This window comes from Bos taurus, chromosome 21 (genome assembly GCF_002263795.3).
Source record: "Bos taurus isolate L1 Dominette 01449 registration number 42190680 breed Hereford chromosome 21, ARS-UCD2.0, whole genome shotgun sequence".
Taxonomy (NCBI): Eukaryota; Metazoa; Chordata; class Mammalia; order Artiodactyla; family Bovidae; genus Bos; species Bos taurus.
In genome coordinates this window covers 20,914,399-20,934,545 of record NC_037348.1, presented here as the reverse complement: position 1 = coordinate 20,934,545, position 20,147 = coordinate 20,914,399, and the positions used below count along the sequence as shown (strand labels likewise).

Below are 20,147 nucleotides of genomic sequence, written 5' to 3'. Positions count from 1 at the left end.
AGTCTTAACCACTGGGCTTCCAGTGGAATCCCAACTTCCCTCTTTTTAATGCGTGTGTGCGTTTATGCTCAGTCGTGTCTGACCCTGCAACCCCCTGAACTGTAGTCCACAAGACTCCTCTGTCCATGAGATTCTCCAGGCAAGAATACTGGAGTGGGTTGCCATTTCCTCCTCCAGGGGATCTTTCCAACCCAGGGAGAGAATCTGTGTCTCTTGAATCTCCTGCATTGGTAGGTGGATTCTTTACTACTGTGCCACCTGGGAGGCTTTTTTAATAGATGAGGAAATTAAGGCTCAGAGAGGTTCAGGCGCTTCAAAGCCAACACAGCACATGTGGAGGAACTGGGGTCTTTCCAGGTCACTATCATTGCTCTTACCATAGCTATTTGACCTCCTTGGAGACCAGAGTTTGCAAAGAACTGTTTCTGGGACAAAAGGCTGAGTGATGTGGCAGGAGGGGTTGCTAGGGATTAAGGAAAGGGAAAAGCGAGACTGTGACCAGCTGCTTCTGATGCTGCCCATCTCGTCCAGAAAAGGAAAAGGTGCCTGAGGGGCTTTGGGCAGGACTTGACAGTGGCCCGCTGCTCTTGCCTCTCTCCCTGCAGGCTCCACAGATTGTTCTGGTGCTCCCCAAGGAGCCAGTGCTGACCAAGCTGGAAGCACAAGAGCAAGGCGAGTGGCGCCCCTCCTGCTGGCCTGGTCCAGGGCGCCTCCATCTCCCCCTCCGCCTTCATCCCAGGGGGCCTGCCTGAGAATGGAGGAGGAGCTGTAGGCAAAGTGGGCATCCAAGCCAGGTTCCAGCTGCAGGAGGCCTGCCACTGGGGGTCTTGGTGGTCACATCCTGAGAAAAACAGGCAGGAGTGGGGCTGGGGGCTGGAGTGGACCCGAGTCCTCCTCAGAGACATCATAGCTGCCAGCCAGTGTCTGCTGAGCTCTTCCACCCCCTGCCTGCCTGTAAGCCAGTGTCTTCCATACCCCCTGAATCCCCTAGACCTCTCTGTGCCATGCAGATGGTGGCCTCCGTGAATAAATATGCCTGGTGTTCTTTGTAGAATGGGTGTGAATTCTCCAACAGGGCCAGTTTGAGGGGGTGTGAGTCGCTTGGTTATATCCGGTTCTTTGCGACCCCATGGACTATAGCCTCTGTCCATGGGATTCTCCAGGCATGAATACTGGAGTGAGTTGTCATTCCCTTCTCCAGTTGACCTTCCTGACCCAGGGATCGAACCTGGGTCTCCTGCATTGCAGGTGGATTCTTTACCACTGAGCCACCAGGGAAGCATAAGACCCAAGAAACCTCCAGACTCAGTCCTGACCCCCTACACCCAGCTGCCACTCACACTGCAGGGAAAACCATCCTAGGCTCAAGAGGAAGAATTTGGGGTGCTGGAGTCGGCTCAGCCTGGAGTGCCCCCTAGCAGAGCTCAGCTTTTAGACTGAGCTCTTTCCCCAAGACCCCTCCTTACTTCATTCACATCCAACCACCCCCCAGAAACACCCATTGCATGAAACCATGCCCATGTGCCCTCCATGTGACCGGGCACCCTTTCAAGGGCACTCAGGCAGGGTGAGGGGGTAGGGAGATAGGGCTTTTGTGGTCAACTCCCCCTCCCCCAACCCTTCCCACTTTCCTCCCTGCCACTCTAGCCCTGCTTTCCCTCCACACTGAGAGAAACTTGCAGCCATTCAGATCTTCCCATCAGTCATTAAGGCCTGCCACCACCCGGGTCAGAGTAACACACAACTCTAGCCCCCTGGGGGCTCACAGTGTAGCTGGGAAGTGGATCCACCTGACATCCAGAATCTACCTTGAACTCCAGCAGGTCTTCAGAGCTCCGGGGGCTTACCAAAGTGGACCACCTGTGCAGGGCTTTGGAGGTTGAATAGGAGTTCACCAGAAGGCTGGCCAATAGCTTGAGCAGAGACCAGAGATGAGAATCAACTTGGCCAGGTTTGGCATGGGTAACAAGGAGGTGAGGCGACGGTGTGCCAGCTGGAGAATAAGAAGCAGATTCCAGATCCTTTGTGGAGCAGAGACTCCAAGAAGAAGGGGTGAGGGGAGGGGGTGGAGAAGGTCTCTCCTGCCTCTCAGTCCACCCTCCCCGCCCCCCTCACAGTTCACATGTACAGACACACTCACACACTCGGGCCTCCGCTCCCCTTGCCGGAGGAGGGGGAGGAGGCGGAGGGGAGGAGGAGCTGAAATGCAACCTATTCATGTTCCCGCGATGTAACACCCCTCATTTTCCATGCTGGGTAAAGACAAAAAGCCTTTACAACCTGTTTCTGGAACTTGTCAGCAGCTGCCAAGAGGAGCATGTTAATTAAACGTCGGCAAAGATGGAAGCCGGAGGCCCCGGCTCTAATTGGACAGTTTGCTTCACCGATTGAAAACATTGTGACAAAGGAGGAGGTGCGCGGCGGCTCAGCAGGGGCGCGGCGTGGCGGGGCGGGGAGCGGCGGCTTTGATTTCAGCTGATCTGCGCCCCAGCCTCTCTCCCCCTGCGGAGCCGGCCGGGCCCAGCCCGGCACGCCCCGCGAGGGCACGGGAGGGGCGGCGGCGCGGGAGGGTGGGTGCGGGTGAGGAGATCAGGAGTCCTCGAGGTCCCACGGGCAGTCTCGCCCGGTATGAGGCCCAGCCGAGGACCAGATTTTTGGGGTTCTGGGCTGGGCTCCTTCCCCTGATGACACGACCGGAGTTCCAGGGGGCGAGGGTCCTGCAGTCGGTTCTGTATGGTCGAGGCTGCCCTGGGAACCCAAGCCCAGATCCCAGTAGGGAGAGACCCGGATCTGGACCGGAGAGACCCAGGATCTGGACCTGAGCTGTTGCCCAAACTAGCTCAGGTCAAGTGATTGGGAAAGTGACGTCGCTCAGTCGTGTCGGACTCTTTTGCGACCCCATGGACTGTAGCCTACCAGGCTTCTTCCACGGGATTTTTCAGGCAAGAGTACTGGAGTGGGTTGTCATTTCCTTCTCCAGGGTGATTGTGGATTTTGAGAGGAGATCAACATGGATTAAGGTGGGCCCTTGTTTGTGCTCAGCTGCTCAGTTGTGTCGACTCTTTGCTACCCCATAGACTGTAGCCTGCCAGGCTCCTCTGTCCATAGACTTTTCCAGGCAACAATTCTGGAGTGGGTTGCCATTTCCTACTCCAAAGTGATTGGGGGTGAGGGCTTAAAAATGTTGAGAGGCTTATCCTGGAAGGCCCACCTCTGAAGGTTTTCTCAGGGCCCTGCAGAGCCCAGAGTTTCCATCCCGGTTGTAGGGGCACCCGGAGACTGTCCCCCTTCTGTTGCTTCGTGGCTCTACTGCAAGTCCCCTCCTGTTCTCAACTCACAAGTGAGGCCAGCAGCCATGTATGAAGCCCTGACTGCGTGCTGGGCACTGTGCTATCATTACAGGTCCTGGTATGTAACCTCCCAGCAACTTGTGGGGGGGCGGAGAGGAGGCAGATGGGCAACGAAGGTTCCGAGAGGATAAGTAACCGGTCCAAGGTCACAGTTTTGTTAAAAGTGGTGCTAGGGTGAGACTGGAGCCCAGGTCCCTCTGATGTCAATGTTTGAGCCTGGACCTCACATTTCTTGCTCTCTGGCTCCTGGTCCAGCCAGGAGATGAGGGTCTTCAGGACACTGTGAGACAAGAGTGGGGTTCCTACGTGTGTGTGTAAGTCACTCAGTCATGGCCAACTGTTTGCGACCCTGTGGACTGTAGCCCACCAGGCTCCTCTGTCCATGGGATTCTCCAGGTAAGAATACTGGAGTGGGTTGCCATTTCCTCCTCTAGGTGATCTTCCAAACCCAGGGATCAAATCCGGGTCTTCTGCATTGCAGACAGATTCTTTACCCTCTGAGCCACCAGAAAAGCCCTGAGAACCTCTTCTTCAGGCCTCCAGGATGAATGGCCTGAAAGATGGGTGTGCAGCAACCTGGGGTCACTCTGGAGGCCTCTAGGCATGTTCCCTGCTCCTGCATACTTGCCCACTTTGCATCTCTTGGAGTGGGGTGGTTCGTTAACAAGGCCAAGCCCCCTCTTCTGTCCCCTTCTGCCTTGGCCCAGCTTTGTCCCCCACCTCACCCTTATCCGGAGCTGTGACCCAGGAGGGCTCCGACTGGGGTGGGAGGCCAGGCCGGGGCCTGTGAGAAGCAGGAGCAACTCTGGGAAAAGGGGCCATTGTGGCTGAGCCCGGGGATTAACAGCTACAAAGTGGAGGGCTGAGGCCATTGAGGGTAGCCCTTCGAGCTGAGTTCCCAGGGGGGAGCGGCTAGACCAGCCTGTGCATGAGCCGTGTCCAGGCTGCCTGCTGGGCCTAATCCCCTGGGAGCTGCAGGCCGAGAAGCCCTGGAAATACAGCTGCTCTGGAGAGAGGGCTGCCCTTGGTAGTAGTGGGGGGCGGGGCGGGGGCAGGCTGGTCCAGGATGCTCGGGGTGGCCGCTCTGAGGAGGATTGGGTGAGGGGAGGCATGCCCATGGGGTGTGCATGTACACCTGTGCCCCTGGCCTGGGCAGGGTGCCTGAATGGGCCACTCGAAAGATAGGCAACCCAGGACATAGAGAACAAACTAGTGGTTACCGGTGGGGTGGTGGGGAGAGGAGGTGCAAACTATTGGATATAAGACAGGCACAAGTATTGCACTACGCAGGGAATAGAGTCAGTGTTTTGTAATAACTGTAAATGGAGAGTAACCTTTAAAATCGTATCAAGAAATTAAAAAAAAAAAAAAAAGATAGGTGACCCAGTGTGTTAGGGGCAGCACCAGCCCCCTTCTGTGTCTGAGATTTAGGGGCTCTCGTAAGGGGAACAGTCCCTGAAGGCAGAGACCAGGCCGACCCAGAGGTACTCAGAGGTCCCTGACTGAAGAGGTGAGCCTGGAGAGAGAGAAGAGGCAGCGCCCCCACCAGCAGGCCTGAGTGGGTGCTAAGTGTGTGTGTGTGTGTGCGCGTGTGTGTGTGTGTGTGTCCTCGTGTGTGCGCGCACCATCGAGCAGGGTGCTTGAGAACAGCCCTTCAGAGGTGGCTGGAGGGGCTCCGCAAATTGTAATCAGATTAAGGGGGCCAATCACTTAGGGCTCTTGAAAAGGCCACGAGGTTTCTAATCAGCCCTGAGCGCCCCAGCCCACAAAGCCCAGGAGGAGCTCGGCAGGAGCCGCCTGCGGGGGGGCCGTGCGGGTGGGGACGGCTTTCTTCCCTCTCTGTCTCTCGTAATTATGTCAATTTGCTAGCCAAATTGTTTGCTCGAGTGGACAGGGGGGCTTGTGGCCCATTCATGTGGTAATGTGGGAACCGGCAGGCCTCCTGGCTGGGAAAATAGGAGGTGCTGGACCTCGTTCGAGGGAGCAGGCGGGCCGGGGGTGTAGGCACCCAGGCCTTGGGAACTCTCCCCTAGCTAGTGTGGGGCTTTGTCCCATGAATTCCAGAAACTTCCAGCTTGGGTTATGCTCTGGGATATCCTTTGGGGCCTGTCAAGATGAAGGATGGGGAAGGAGGGGAGGACCCCACAGGGGACAGAAGAGGTGGCCTCCGGGTTCCTTCAAGGTGAAGGTAGGCAGCTTGCTGTCTTTATGCCTGGTCCTTTGAGGACCAGGCTGAGGCTGGAGCAGTTTGTGAACTGGATGGCCGCGATCTCCAACCTCTGGGATCTCATGCCTGATGATCTGAGGTGGAGCTGATGTAATAATGATACAAAGTGCACAGTAAGTGATACGCACTTGAATCATCCTGAAATCATGCCCCCACCCCTGGTCCATGGGTAAATTGTCCACCATGAAACTGATCCTTGATGCCAGAAAGATTGAAGGCCACTGCGAAAGGGGACCTGGGAGATGCTAGAGAGATGGGATCCTGAAAGGGTGAGACTGAGGAATGTGCAGACTTGGAGTAACTTCTAATCGGTTGACTTAGCCTTTATGCAGGGCCAGCTACTGCGCCACTGCTTTGTACACAGCAACCCGTTGAGCCTGAGAGCAATCCAGGGAGGTTGGCACTGGGCTTCCCATTTCACAAAGAAACTGAGTCTCAGAGAGGCTAAGTGACTTGCCCAAGGCCACACAGCCAGTGGGTAAGGAGCAGAAATATTTGTTTATTTATGGCCGTACTGGTTCTTCCGTGCTGCGCTCAGGCTTTCTCTAGTTGAGGTGCGAGGGTTTCTCATTGTGGTGGCTTCTCTCGTCGCAGAGCTCATGCTCTAGGTGTGCGGGCTCAGTAGCTGTGGTGCTCGGGCTTTGTTGCTCTGAGGCATGTGGGATCTTCCCGGGCCAGGAATCAAACCCTTGTCCCCTGCATTGGCAGGTGGATTCTTAACCACTGGACCACCAGGGAAGTCCTGAGGAACAAAACTTTGAACCCAGGTCTATCTGATCCCTCTGTCCCTTTGCCCCCACCCCCAGCCACCCACCCATAGGAGTTCATTGCTTCCTTTAAGCAGCAAACAAGAAATGACAGAAACGCCTGGCTTTGTACAAGGCATGGAGGGTGCAGAGACCTAAGAGGACCCAGGAAGGTCAGGGTCAGGGAGTCCTCAGCATAGGCATACTGGCGTGAGCTGGAGTCACCCTCTACAGTCAGCACAGAGCTATGGCCACAAAGATGGTCAGGCATTGGACACGGTGCTTGGGAGCCATGGTGGACGTTAGGAAGAATGGTTGTCAACAGACCAGATACAGGTGACTTCCCTGTCCAGGGCATTCCCCTGCCCTCTGGGCTCCCCTGCCTTCCTCAGGTCCCCCTTTAGCATGTGAGGCCCTTTCTTGTCTCCCTTGGATGTGGCAACCCAACACCTCCTTTTCTCAGATTAGGGGGCCCTGTGCACTCTGGCCGCTCCCTGGTGGACCCTCCTGGCTTGTTGCCGTCCCTCCCCGCAACAGATACTCACAGGGCTGCTACCCACACCTACCCCCAACCCCAACCACCAGGTGCCTCCTCACTGTGCCACTCAGGGCTATTAGGATCTGCCCTGCTGGAAGCTGGCAGGGGGCTGGGGTGCAGGGTGGCACTGGAGGTTAGGGCAGGAAGAGAGGTTTGAGGGAGGGTCTGCAGTCACAGCTGAGCACCCCTCACTCCCCAACTGGGAGAAAAGGCTGGAATCCATGTTTATCCCTGAATGAGATGATGGCCAGAAATCCTTCTTAGCGCAAATCCAATTTGATGGGCAGTTGTCGTTTGACTCTACTAGGCCAGGTGCTGGAAGACAAGGGTGTGGGGAGGGGCGGGGGAGATTCCACAGCCCTGTCAAGGGCACAGATACGGCAATGGGTCAGGCCAGGAGAGGACTAAAGGCGAATAACAGCAATGCAGAGCACTTATTCTGTGTCAGGCACAGTTTTAAGCACTTTACATACATTACTTCATTTATTCTTCACAATAATTCTATGAAGGGAGTACGGTTATTGATTCCATTTTGCCTCATGAAGAAACTGAAGCACAGAGAGGCTGAGTAACTTGCCTCTGTCACACAGCTACACGTTTAGCAAAGCTGGCATTCAAACGATGGCCCTAGAGGCCCACCCAGCTTTGAGTCCCAGCTCGGCTGTTACCACTCTTAGTGCCTATATACCAGCTGGCGCTAGTGGTAAGAGACCCACCTGCTGGTGCAGGAGGTGCAGAAAACCTGGGTTTGATCCCTGGGTCAGGAAGATCCTCTGTAAGAGGGCTTGGCAGCCCACTTCAGTATTCTTGCCTGGAGAATCCCATGGACAGAGGAGTGTGGCAAGCTACCGTCCATAGCGTCGCAAAGAGTCAAACACTACTGAAGTGACTTCTGAATCGACTTAGCACGGAGCACAGGCTGTTACCACTCTTAGGTCACTTGAGGAGGCAAAGGAAGGGAGGATCCTAGGTGGGGGGGATTACGTGGAGAGGGCTGCCTCGAGCAGATCAGTGATGCCTGTCAAGGGCCATAGCCAGCTCCAAGTGACCCTTGAGGAAGGGAGGAGAGGAGACCACAGAACAACATCCCAGCCTCACTCCCATCCCTCCTGATAACACCCGCATGAAACCCATGAATTTGGTGAAACAAACAGGAGAGTATTTAGCCCGACTTTCCAGAGGCCATGATGTCTAATCGGAGTCCTGAAGGACAAATAGGATTTATTCAAGCAAAGGGTTTGGAGGTGGAGAAACTGCCTTCTGGGAGGTGACAAGACATCTGGCTCAGGAATGGCCAGGCCTGTGGCCAGAGGGGAAGGTGGGAGACAACTCAAAGGGCAGTTTGGGTATTATACTCCGGGTACTGGCTTCTCAGATGACTCAGTGGTAAAGAATCCACCTGCCAACTCAGGAGATGGAGGTTTGATCCCTGGATCAAGAAGATCCCCAGGAGGAGGAAATGGCAACCCACTCTAATACCCTTGCTGGGGAAAATCCCTGGACAGAGGAGTCTGGTGCACTACAGCCCATGGGGTCTCGAAAAGTCGGACACGACCTAGCAACTGAACAACAGCAGCTCCTTCCCACATTGTGTCCACCAGCCCGTTCTCTATACCTGTGTCTGCACTGCTCGCATGCTGAGTCACTTCAGCCGTGTCCGACTCTTTGGGACCCCATGGACTGCAGCCCATAAGCTTCCTGTGTCCATGGGATTCTCCAGCCAAGAATACTGCACTGGGTTGCCATGCCCTCTGCCAGGGGATCTTCCCAAGCCAGAGACTGAACCCTCATCTCTTACATCTCCTGCCTTGGCACGTGAGTTCTTTACCACTATCGCCACCTGGGAGTCCCCCTGTGTCTCCATTACTTCTCTGTAAATCGTTTCATCAGTACTACTTTTCTAGGTTCCATATATATATGCATTAATATACAATATTTGTTTTTCTCTTTCGGACTTACTTCACTCTGTATAACAGACTGTAGGTTTGGCCACCTCACTATCGTTTTCATGGCTGTAAAATGCAAAATTCTTGAGCCGTCCTTCCCTCAGTCTACAGAGACTCTGAGAGCAGGCCTGACAATCTCCAGGTGATCCTGATGCATGCCCAAGTTTGAGACCTACTGTCTAACGTGTTTAACTATTCCCCTGTGGTTGGACATTCAAGGTTTTCCAGTTTCTTATTATTAAAACTTGTGTTACAACACGTCCCTTTACATGTGTTTTTGTGTCCTATGAGAACATTTCTTCTCTCTCACAATTTTCTTGGTTAATTTTTCACATTTGCTTTTCCAGATGAATTTTTTAAATATTTATTTTTACTTATTTATTCGACTGCTCTGGGTGTTAGTCGTAGCATGCAGACTCTTAGTTGTGGCATATAGGATCCAGTTGCCCGACCAGGGATCCAACTCAGGGCCCCCTGCATTGGGAGTGTGGAGTCTTAGCCACTGGACCGTCAAGAAGTCCCCCAGATGAACTTTAGAATCTGTTTCTAAATTCCACTCTCAATGGTATTGCATTGTATATACACTTTAACTTAGGAAGGATCGACATCTTGGCAGTATTGAGTTTTCCCGTCAACTATTGAAATTCTATAGGATTTTAAGTGTAATTCACATACTTATATGTAATTTAGGCATGCTTTGTTATGATCCCAAATATAACAACTGCAGGAAATATTACTATAATGGTCTTCTTTCCCTAAATTTTATGAAACTAAGAATATAATCATAAAGGATCAAGCGTATGATCATCCTATTCTTGTTGGGATAGTCTCATTTCTTATGTTGGCCTCTCCATTTCTTTCATTGGGTCCGTGTGTGTGTGGCTGTGCTGGGTCTTCACTGTTGTGTGTGGGCTTTCTCTAGTTGCAGCGAGTGGGGTCTCCTTTCTAGTTGAGAAAGTAGACAGATTTCTATGGGCAGGTTTCTCACAGCAGTGACTTCTCTTAGTGGTGGGTCTAGCTGCTCTGTGGCACATGGGATCTTCCCAGACCAGGGATCGAGCCCGTGTCCCGTGCATTGGCAGGCAGATTCTTAACCACTGGACCACTGGGGAAGTCTCAGCCTCTCAATTGTGATTCAGTCAAGCCCATGTCTTTTGGGGGAGCAAAGGAAACTTTTTTAGAAATATCCCCTGTGGACTTCGCCAGTGGTCCAGTGGTTAAGACTCTGAGCTTCCACTTCCTGGGGGAGAACCGTGCGGCACAGCCGAAAAAAAAAAAGAGAAATCCTTCTCAATAGACTTCTCCCCATTTAAAGCATGCTCCCCAACCCTAGTTCTTCCAGACTCTTCTCATCAAAAAGTGCAGTCAGCACGCTCCCCTTGAATTTGACCTTGGTGACTGCTTGACCAATTTTTGTTGTTGTTCAGTCGCCAAGTTGTGTCCGACTCTTTGCCACACTATGGACTGCAGCATGGCAGGCTTCCCTGTCCCTCACCTTCTCCTGGAGTTTGCCCAAGTTCATGTCCATTCAACCAGTGATGCTTGACCAATAGAACAGAACAAAATGACACTGTGCCAGCTTCCAGGCCCAGAGACCTTAAGAAATGGCAGCTTCTTATTTCTGTCTCTTGGGATATTTGTTCTAGGAAACCAGCAGCCATGTCTGCAGAAGTTCAAGCAACGAGGAATGGAGGCCCTTGGCCCACAGGCTAGGCTGAGTGACCAGCCCACAGCCAGCCCCAACTTGCAGCCAGGCGATTGATCCTCTAGTTCCATTCAAACTGCCCAGCTGATACCACGTGGGACCTACAGAAGCCGTCCCACTGATTCCTGCCCCAATCACAGATGTGTTGAGCCAAAGAAATGACTGTTGTTTGATGTGCTGAGGTGTTTGTTTTTTTTTTTAATTGGAAGATAATTGCTTTTAAAAAAATTTTTCATTGAAGGATAATTGCTTTAATTGAGATGGTTTGTTAGGGAGTTGTACCAACGCTGCAACTCATTTCAATGCCTAAACCAATCACTGACATCAGAACTAGGACTTAAACATTCCAGAACCCTCCCCTCTGAGGCTGGGGCGGGGGCTGGGTTCCCCTTCCCTGAGCCAGGGACAAAATTAGAGCCATGCCAAGGACAAAGCAATGGCTGCTGGTGGGTGACCAACAGCATCTGCTGAGGACATTAGATCCACTGAGATGAGAGACCTGGCCCAGAGTCCCACAGCCAGTCTGTGGCAGGGTCAGGATTTGAACCTAGGTTCTCTCCCAGACATCTGTAGCAAGGCTGAAACTTACCACCCATGACCTCTCCTACCCCCACCTGTGAGACTTTCCTCCAGTGTTATCTGCTCTACAAAGCCTCCCTGGGTGCCATTTGCCCATGGGCACACCTCCCATCTAACACCCATCACAGTAGATTCTCATCATGTGCCCACCCGGCTACCCCCAATAGGACACAATATCCCGCAAGGTGAGACTTTTGCTTCTGTCTCCCTCTGGCATAATGGAGGGCTTGGCAGAGAAGAGGGAACAGGCACAGTGGACTCATATTTTGTGGGATCAGAGTCAGTACTTAAGGTCAATGTCCAGTATAGCCAAAATTACTCCTAATGAGCCTTTAAAATTTGCCTGGCAAGTCAGTATACATGGTTTTGTATATATAAATTTGAACAGTAACATACCTGTATAAATGGATGTATTAGTATGTAGGATACAAGAAACAGTTCGTATTCAAATGTATTTGTACAGTATTTTTTTAATATTTGCTTTTATGTATTTATTTGGTTGCGTCAGGTCTTAGTTGTGACACACAGGATCTTCGTTACAGTGAGAGGGCTCCGGAGCTCAAGGGCTCGGTAGTTGTGACATGTGGCTTGGTTGCCCCCTGGCGTGTGGGATTTAACTTCCCCTACCAGGGATTGAAGGAAAGTTATGACCAACCTAGATAGCATATTCAAAAGCAGAGACATTACTTTGCCAACAAACGTCCGTCTAGTCAAGGCTATGGTTTCTCCTGTGGTCATGTATGGATGTGAGAGTTGGACTGTGAAGAAGGCTGAGCACTGAAGAATGGATGCTTTTGAACTGTGGTGTTGGAGAAGACTCTTGAGAGTCCCTTGGACTGCAAGGAGATCCAACCAGTCCATTCTGAAGGAGATCAGCCGTGGGATTTCTTTGGAAGGAATGATGCTAAAGCTGAAACTCCAGTACTTTGGCCACCTCATGCGAAGAGTTGACTCATTGGAAAAGACTCTGATGCTGGGAGGGATTGGGGGCAGGAGGAGAAGGGGACAACAGAGGATGAGATGGCTGGATGGCATCACTGACTCAATGGACATGAGTCCGGGTGAACTCCGGGAGTTGGTGATGGACAGGGAGGCCTGGCGTGCTTCAATTCATGGGGTCACAAAGAGTCGGACACGACTGAGAGACTGAACTGAACGGAACTGAACTGAACCAGGGATTGAACCCATGTCTCCTGCATTGGAAGATGAATTGTTAACCACTGAACTACCAGGGAAGTCCCTGTACAGTATTTTTAATTAAAAACATTTTGAATATCTATGCACATAATTAAATGCACATGAGATAAACATCACTGTAAATGTTTGCTGGAAGAAGGTATCAGTCATAAAGACACAGAAGGGATGAGTCTGGCCCATCTGCCCATTATCCCCTCAAACCTCTTCCCGCACTGGCCCAGCACTGTTTATCTTTCTCTTGTGCCTGAAATTTCCCCACTTGAGTCACTGAGCACCAAGGCACACAGGTCAAGTGTCCCAGAGATCATAGTTACAGGCAGCACATTAGTGTCGGATGGGCTTCTCTGGTGGTGCTGGTGATAAAGAACCCGCCTGCCAATGCAGGAGACATAAGAGACGCGGGTTCAATCCCTGGGTCAGGAAGATCCCCTGGAGGAAGGCATGGCAAACCACTCCAGTATTCTTGCCTGGAGAATCGTATGGACAGAGGAGCCTGGTGGGCTACAGTCCATAGGGTCTCAAAGAGTCAGACACAACTGAAATGACTTAGCACTCAGGCACAGTGCTAGATACATGTTTTAGCTTCTCTGGTTGACTGTTACCAATGATTATAATGGAAGGTCACCGAGCTATCTCTTTGGACACACCTGGAAGATGGGTTGTGTGTGTGCACTCGTGTGCACTTACGTATGTGGGTACTGGTGAGAAGCTGCTTCATCAAGAACCTGGCTTTTCTGTATGTTCCTAAGAGATGCCACCAAGGGGTCCTGCAGGCAGAGCTGGCATGAATGCCAACCAGTAGCCCCAGTCCCATGGCCAAGGGAAGGGAAGGCTTAGGGAACTCCTTGTGAATTTGGCTTAGAGGGCTCTGGATTTGAATCCTATCCCCTAGAATGTGCCTGGGTGCGTTGCAGGGGAGGAGAATTGATTCTTCACTTGACCCTTTCCTATATTGTCATATTGTCACAGTAGGGTTTTTTTTTTTCTTTGTCATCTCAAAGCTGAAGAACAATTTTTAAAAGGATTATTTTTTAAAAAAGAATTTCAACATGTTGGTCTCATCCTTCCCAAATAAATGTCAACTCCTGTAGCAGGTGAAGGATGGGGCTCTGTGGAGCCCATCGAGAGCTGCCCTTCTGCCTCTCCGATCTCTTGAAATAGATCAGTCCTGGAGTCATTCACAGCCCACAGCAGAGGCAGTGAGGCTTCACCTGCGCTTCAAATGCAGGCGTACACGACCCCCAGGTCTTAGAGCCCAGAGGGAGCCTCTCAGAGGGCTCCAATTGTCACACTTCAGAGCCTCTGGAAACTGCAGAGACGGCCCTGCCAGAGGAAGTCTGGGGAAGGGGGCCTGGGGCCACTTGGGAGTGTGTCCCCAACCTTCTGCCCTCTCCTGCCCTAGTCACCTCCTCTTCTCTGCGGTCTCTCTCTGGCTCTCTCTCCACCTGTCAGTCTTGGCCCCTGTGTTTATCTCTCCCCATCTCTCCTTCTGTCTCCTCTACCATCTCTTGTCTCTCCCCATCTCTGACTTCCTTGCTGTTTCTCTCTGTGTATCTGTCTGATTCCCCTTCTCTTTCTTTCTCTTCTCTCTTCCTCTCTTTTCCTCGCCTTCCTGCTTTTCTCTGTCTTGGTGGTCTGTCTCTCTCTGCATCTCTCTCTCTCTGTCTCTGTCCCTCGCAGTCTCCTCCCTCTTGCCCCCTCTGGGGGTTGATCTGTGTTGTGGGATCATGCCAAGCCCAGAGGGAAGGTCAGGGCGCCCTGCAGAGACCAGCGCAGACTGCCATTAACCTGTCACTTCTGCCTCCAGTGGGGGAAACAGCGGGGCTCAGGGAAGGCGAGGAACTGCAGTCACTGGAGATGAGACGTCTCAGCTGGGGCTGACAACCGAAAGCAGAAGCCACCCACTCAGAGGGCTGCAGACAGGCACTGGGACGCCGAGGACAGCAGAGCGGGGATCTGGACACCAGCCCACATCATAGCTGCTTCTGGCTTCTGAGCCAGCAGGGACCGTGGCATAGGGAGAGTCTGAGCTGGTGGCCACATTCAAGCCTGCCTCGCCTGCAGTCTTGGGAACTAAGGACGGGGATCTCTGTGAGGTTAAAAGCAAAGCTCTCAAACTCAGCAGCCTGAGGGCCATGTATGCCACTGCCCCTTGCCCCTCAGTGGCTTGAAAATTTGTCAAAAATATGAATCTACATTAAAAAAAATTTTTATTGATGTATAGTTGCTTTATAATGTATTAGTTTCCACTATACAGCAAAGTGAATCAGCCACACACACACACACACACACACATATATATATATATTTGTTTTTTTTTCCTCTCTCTTTTTTAGATTTCCTTCCCATTTAGGTCACCATGGAGCACTGAGTAGAGTTTCCTGTGCTATACAGTGGGTTTTCTGCTTAGTTATCTGTTTCATACATAGGATGTATAGTGTATATATGTCAGTCCTGAATTTACTTTTTGAAATAATTTCCTTTATTTATTTATGTATTTTTGGCCGTGCTGAGTCTTTGTTGCTGTGTGGGCGTTTTCTCTAGTTGAGGCAAGCAGGGGCTGCTCTCCGGTTGTGGTGCATGGGCTTCTCATTGTGGTGGCCTCTTTTGTTGCACAACACAGGCCCTAGGGTCCTCGGGCTTCAGTAGTTGCAGCACATGGGCTCAGTAGTGGGCTCAGGAGTTGAGGCTCCCGGGTTCTAGAGCACTGGCTCAATAGATGTGGTGTGTGGGCTTAGTTGCCACGCAGCATGGGGGATCTTCCCAGATCAGGGATCGAACCCATGTCCCCTGCATTTGTAGATGGACTTTACCCTTGAGCCACCAGGGAAGCCCCCGAATCTACATTTTTGAACTGGCAAACTTCATATATCTGTTTTAAATAAAGTTTCCTCTTGAGGACCTAGCAACACAGGGCTGTGACTGAGCAGCAGTGCTCCCTGTCCTGCCCGCCCCTTCTCCTTGCACCTGGACACCTCCTCAGTTGCCTGCCTGCCTCTGTAATTTCAGGGGCGTGTGGCCTCTGACAGCAGAGAGGTCCTCTGGGCAGAAGTAGGGGCCCGTGTGCTGCCACCAACTTACTGGGTGACACTGGGTAAGGCATGCCAGCTCTGGGCCTCTGCTTTCCCATCTGTAAAATGGGTGATTGGATGAGCCCCACAGTAACAGTCACCTTTTGGAGCAAATGATGAAAGCTAGGGACCCTATCCCTAGAGAAAAGGACCTGTGTGTAGCTTTGCCTACCCTGTGAGAGGTTCACATGCGGCTCCCCCTGGGATGGGCGGGGATCCCAGACTAAGAACTCTTGCTGAGCACCAGCATCCCTTCCCCCTTTGTCTCAGCCTCCTCAATCTGGGCCCAAGGGGACCCACTCTCTTAGAACCTGACACACTGGGGCCACCCTTCCTCTGGGTGAGCAGGGACTCTCTGGGTCCCCAGCAGCCAGGTCCCCAGTGACCATGTCCCAGCCAGGCTGGCAGCCGCCCATCCATATGCCGGAGGGGTCTGGGCTGGCGCTGGATTAGCATAACGCGCTCCTGGAGGTAAAGGCCCACCAGGCGGCCTGTGTGCAGCGCCTGCCTTTGTCCCGGGGGCCCCCGGACCGGGTAGAACAGCCTGGGCGGCTCATACACTTTTGACTGCCAGATGAAAGGGGGCGACATAAAGAGGCTGGCAGGGCTGAGCGTGGGGGCGCTTTGTGTCCCTCCAGACGGAGTTACAGACGTCTGTGAAACGTCAATTACAGCTGAATAAAGATGTCTGCTCGGTCCAGACGTGCCTCCTTTCAGCTGGGGAGGTGTTTCCAGGCCAGGGGTGCTCTGGCAACCTAATTTGGCGATTGTGACTCTATAAGCAGCCCTGGCATTCATCAAACCCAGGGAGGATGGGAACGGGCTGGGCTGGCGTGACCCTGCTCTGGGAGGTGTGCGGGAATTCGGGCTGGGTGGGGGTGGGAAGAGAAAGGAATGACTTATCTCCCTTGCTTTCTCCCCCAGGCCAGACCTCGAGGATGGCAAGGGGCATGCAATTTGGGAACCACACCGTCTCCTTGTATCAGCCAGTCTCCCTTCCTGGGCCTTGTCAAGGTGGCTCAGTGCCTCTGGCAGCTAAGGATGGGATTAGTGTTCACTGATCCTTTCTCCTGATGGGTTAGTGTGAAGCATTGTTGAAGGGATAGCATTAAAAGCGCCTAAGAGCTACCCAGGAGTCTGCAGTGGTAAAGAATTCGCCTGCTAATGCAAGAGATATAGGAGACTCCAGTTTGATCCCTGGGTCAGGAAGATCCCCTGGAGGAGGAAATGGCAATCCTTTACAGATTTTCTTGACTGGAAAATCCCATGGACAGAGAAACCTGGCAGGCTGTAGTCCATGGGATCGCTGAGTGTCAGGCATGACTGAGCACACACGCATGCATACACACGAGGTTCAAGTGCCAAGGTGAGCAGACATGAACCCCTGATGTCACTGAGCCTCTGGGCTCACCCGAGGACCACCACCCTCTTACTGTGTGAGATGACTAAGCCTGCATTTGCGTAAGTCCTGGTCCTGTCCATCAGATTGTCAGTTACTTGCAGCAGACACAATCCTACCTGATGCAGTAGGTAGCCCAGGGCTCAGATTTCTGGTGTTGGATTTACAGAGTGGTAGAAGGGGCTGTGCTACTCAGAACTCCCTTGAGGGGAGGGGACACAGCCCTGGTGGGGTATGAGGACCCAGGGCAGAGTGTTGACTCTGGGCACAGTGAGCTGGTCTGCCTCTTCCCCCAGATGGTGCTGGCCCCTGAGGTGCCCTCACCCCAGAAGACCTCATCCCTGGAGGTCTTGAACAGCAAAGGCATTTCTTGAGGACCCCTATGCTCCTTGGGACACCTGTCCTGAAACTTGCCCAGCGGGACTAGACAACGGACCCTTTGGCCACCATGTATCAAGTCCTGAGTGAAAACTGAGTGAAAACTCTTACAGGAGTGCAGAGCAAAAAAAAGGCCCTAAGAACAACCCTCCTGCCTACTGAGTGCCTCTTGTGCACCCTAGACGAGGTGTTTTCACGCGACTTGCCATTTCCTTCTCCAGGGGATCTCCCAGGGATAGAACCCGCGTCTCTCACGTCTCCTGCATTGCAGGTGGATTCTTTTCCAGCTGAGCCACTGGGAAAGCCCCATACTTTAACCTAGTACAAAACTGAAAATGTTGTGAGAAGTCTCCTTCATTTCCTGTCTCTCATTTGCCCTGTTCTCAAGTCTCCCATTAAAGTAGTAACGTGGGGCTTCCCTGGTGCTCCAGTGGCTAAGACTGTGCCCCCAGTGCAGGGGGCCTGGGTTCCATCCCTGGTCAGGGAACTGGATTCCATATGCTGTAGTGAAGATCGAATGAAGACCCTGTGTGCCGAAACTGAGACCCGGTGCAGCCAAATAAATAATTTTTTTTAATGAAAGGTAATAGCTGTTTTTCATTTTTTATGTATCCTTCCCCAGAATTTTCTTTATACATAAACCAGCCCATCCAAACTTGCCCTCGTATTTTCTTCCCTTATTTGACACCGCTTCCTAGTATGACATTAATCAATCCTCTCTCGAGACTCCTTTGCCTTGCTTTCAACCTTTTGCTTTTGCAAATGTCACTGCAACAAATAACCTTGCTCGTAAGTCAGTTCTCACAAGTGTGAGTGTATCTGTAGGACCAAGTCCCAGGAGAGGGACCGCTGGGCCGCAGCTTCTGTGCATGTGCCATTTTGCTCTACCGTCTTCTTCATGGGGGCGGTGTCACCCCCTACTCACGGTCTGTGGCTGATGCGATTTTAGCAAGGATGGTCACACGTACCCTTTGTGGCTTGGCCAGCAGAGCACAGGCCCCTCAGCCTCAGCCAGTGCTCTCGTGCAGGGAGAATGCACGACCTTACCTGGCGGCCCAGCTCACATGCAAGTCTACTCTCTTTTGCTCCCCTGCCTCTTCCTCTGTAAGTGTTATAAAGGAGGGCACCCTCTTCCCCCAGCCACCACACACACACACACACACACACACACACACACAAATCGCTTCTGAAAAAGGCAGCAGCAGAGCCCTAAAGGAAGAAGGACATCTGCCCATGTTTACTCAGTCAACAGATCCACGAGTACCCACTGTAGGCCTGGCAGCCTCCTAAGTGCTTATATGTGTGATGCGCGATCTTGGCCACGGCCCTTAACCTCTGGCCCCCAGCATCCTCTTGAGTAAGATGACAGGTATGCTATCTTTAAATTTTATTTATTTATTTATGTACGGCTGGGCTGGGTCTTCTTTGCACCAAGCAGGCTCAGTAGCTGTGGCACACGGCTGAGTTGCTCCATGGCGTGTGGAATCTTCCCGGAGCAGGGATAGATCGAACTTCTGCAACGGCAGGTGGACGTCTATCCACTGCACCACCACCAGGGAAGTCCAGGTATGGTACTTTTTGTTGTTTTTACTTTACTTTTTTTGGCCTTGCTATGTGGCCTGTGGGATCTTAGTTCCCGGACCAGGGATCAAACCCATGCCTTTGGCAGTGGAAGCACGGAGCCCAGACGGCTGGATTATCAGGGAATTCCCTGTGGTTTTTTTAATTTAAGATTATTTATTTATTCATTTCGGCTGTGCTGGGTCTCCATTGCTGTGTGGCTTTCGTAAGTTGCAGCGAGCAGGGGCTGCTCTCTAGTTGCCGTGTACAGGGTTCTCACTGCGGTGGCTTCTCTTTTTGCGGAGCGCAGCCTCTAGGCGGGGCGACTTCAGTAGTCGCTGGGCGCAGTGGTCGTGGCTCTTGGGCTCTGGAGCACTGGCTCAGTAGTTGTGGCACACGGAGGTTTGTTGCCCCGAGGCGTGTGGGATCTTCCCAGAGCAAGGATCGAACCCGTGTCCCCTGCATTGGCAGGCAGACTCTTAACTACTGGACCACCAGGAGAGCCCTTCCAGTTTTTTTGTTTGTTTGTTTGTTTTTAAGTTGACAGCTATGGACACCAGAGTTCCAAGTCTCCTCCTAGCTCTAATGATATACCCTCCTCAAATCATGTGGTCAGTCCATGTGGGTGTCAAAGGGACAAAAGGCTTGGAAAACCCTTTTTGGGCCGATACATGTTGGCACTTTGTAGAAATGGGCCACCTTCCCCTCTCTCTCAGGTGGCGAGCTCGAACACTGAATTAGATCTCGTTACTAAAGAGCTGGGCACATTTGGAAGTGCTCAGCAAGCATTATCTGCCTTCCTGGGCATTTCCAAGAGCCACCCCAGCAGCTGGGCTGCCACCCCAGGGTCAGGCTTGAAGGCACGCTCTCCGGGAGGCCCCAGTCAGGCCACTGGCGGGCTCGGGTGCTCTGAGCAATGCCCTGCCCTCTCTCCGTGGCGGCGTCTGGACAGGCCGGGAGGCAGACGGGACGAGTGACAGCTGGGAAGGTTTAATTGCTCCTCGGTGGCTTGGGAGCACCTCCCTCCCTCCGCCAATGATCTGCATTTCAATGTGAGAAGAGAGGAAAGTAGGATGCTGCTCAAAGGGGTTACAATGATTAATCATTTAAAAAGCAAGATCTTAATTACAGGCCGCAATTTTTGCTATTTAAGGAGTCCATTAGTTGCCAGAAAGAAGAAGAAAAAAATTATCACAGGTTATTCTCCTCCGAAAGTAGAGCGGGGGGAGGGACGGGGGAGGAGAATCAGCTGCCGCTCCTGGATGGGGTGGGGGGCAGGGTCCCAGCCCTGGAAGAAGTCTGGCCAGGGACAGGATGGGCCCTGTGTGCAGCGGGAGCCAAGTGAGAAAGACGCTTGCCTGGGGGCCTGGGGGAGGGTACAAGGGTTGGTTTGGGAGAGAGAACTTCCAGTCCTCTCTCTCTCTGCAGCTCTGGTCTGGCTGGAATCCCAC

The 20,147-nt window shown here is 52.4% G+C and overlaps 1 protein-coding gene across 2 annotated transcripts in view; it reads left to right on the top strand.

Moving 5' to 3' along the window:
* Positions 1–11,565, top strand: part of RHCG (Rh family C glycoprotein) — a 35,640-nt gene extending 24,075 nt beyond the window's left edge. The window contains exon 11 of one of the 2 annotated variants that reach the window (XM_024981600.2): positions 10,454–11,565. The gene's annotated coding sequence lies outside the window, so the exon portion shown is untranslated. 2 annotated transcript variants of the gene reach the window in all.
* Positions 11,566–20,147: the final 8,582 nt, after the last annotated feature.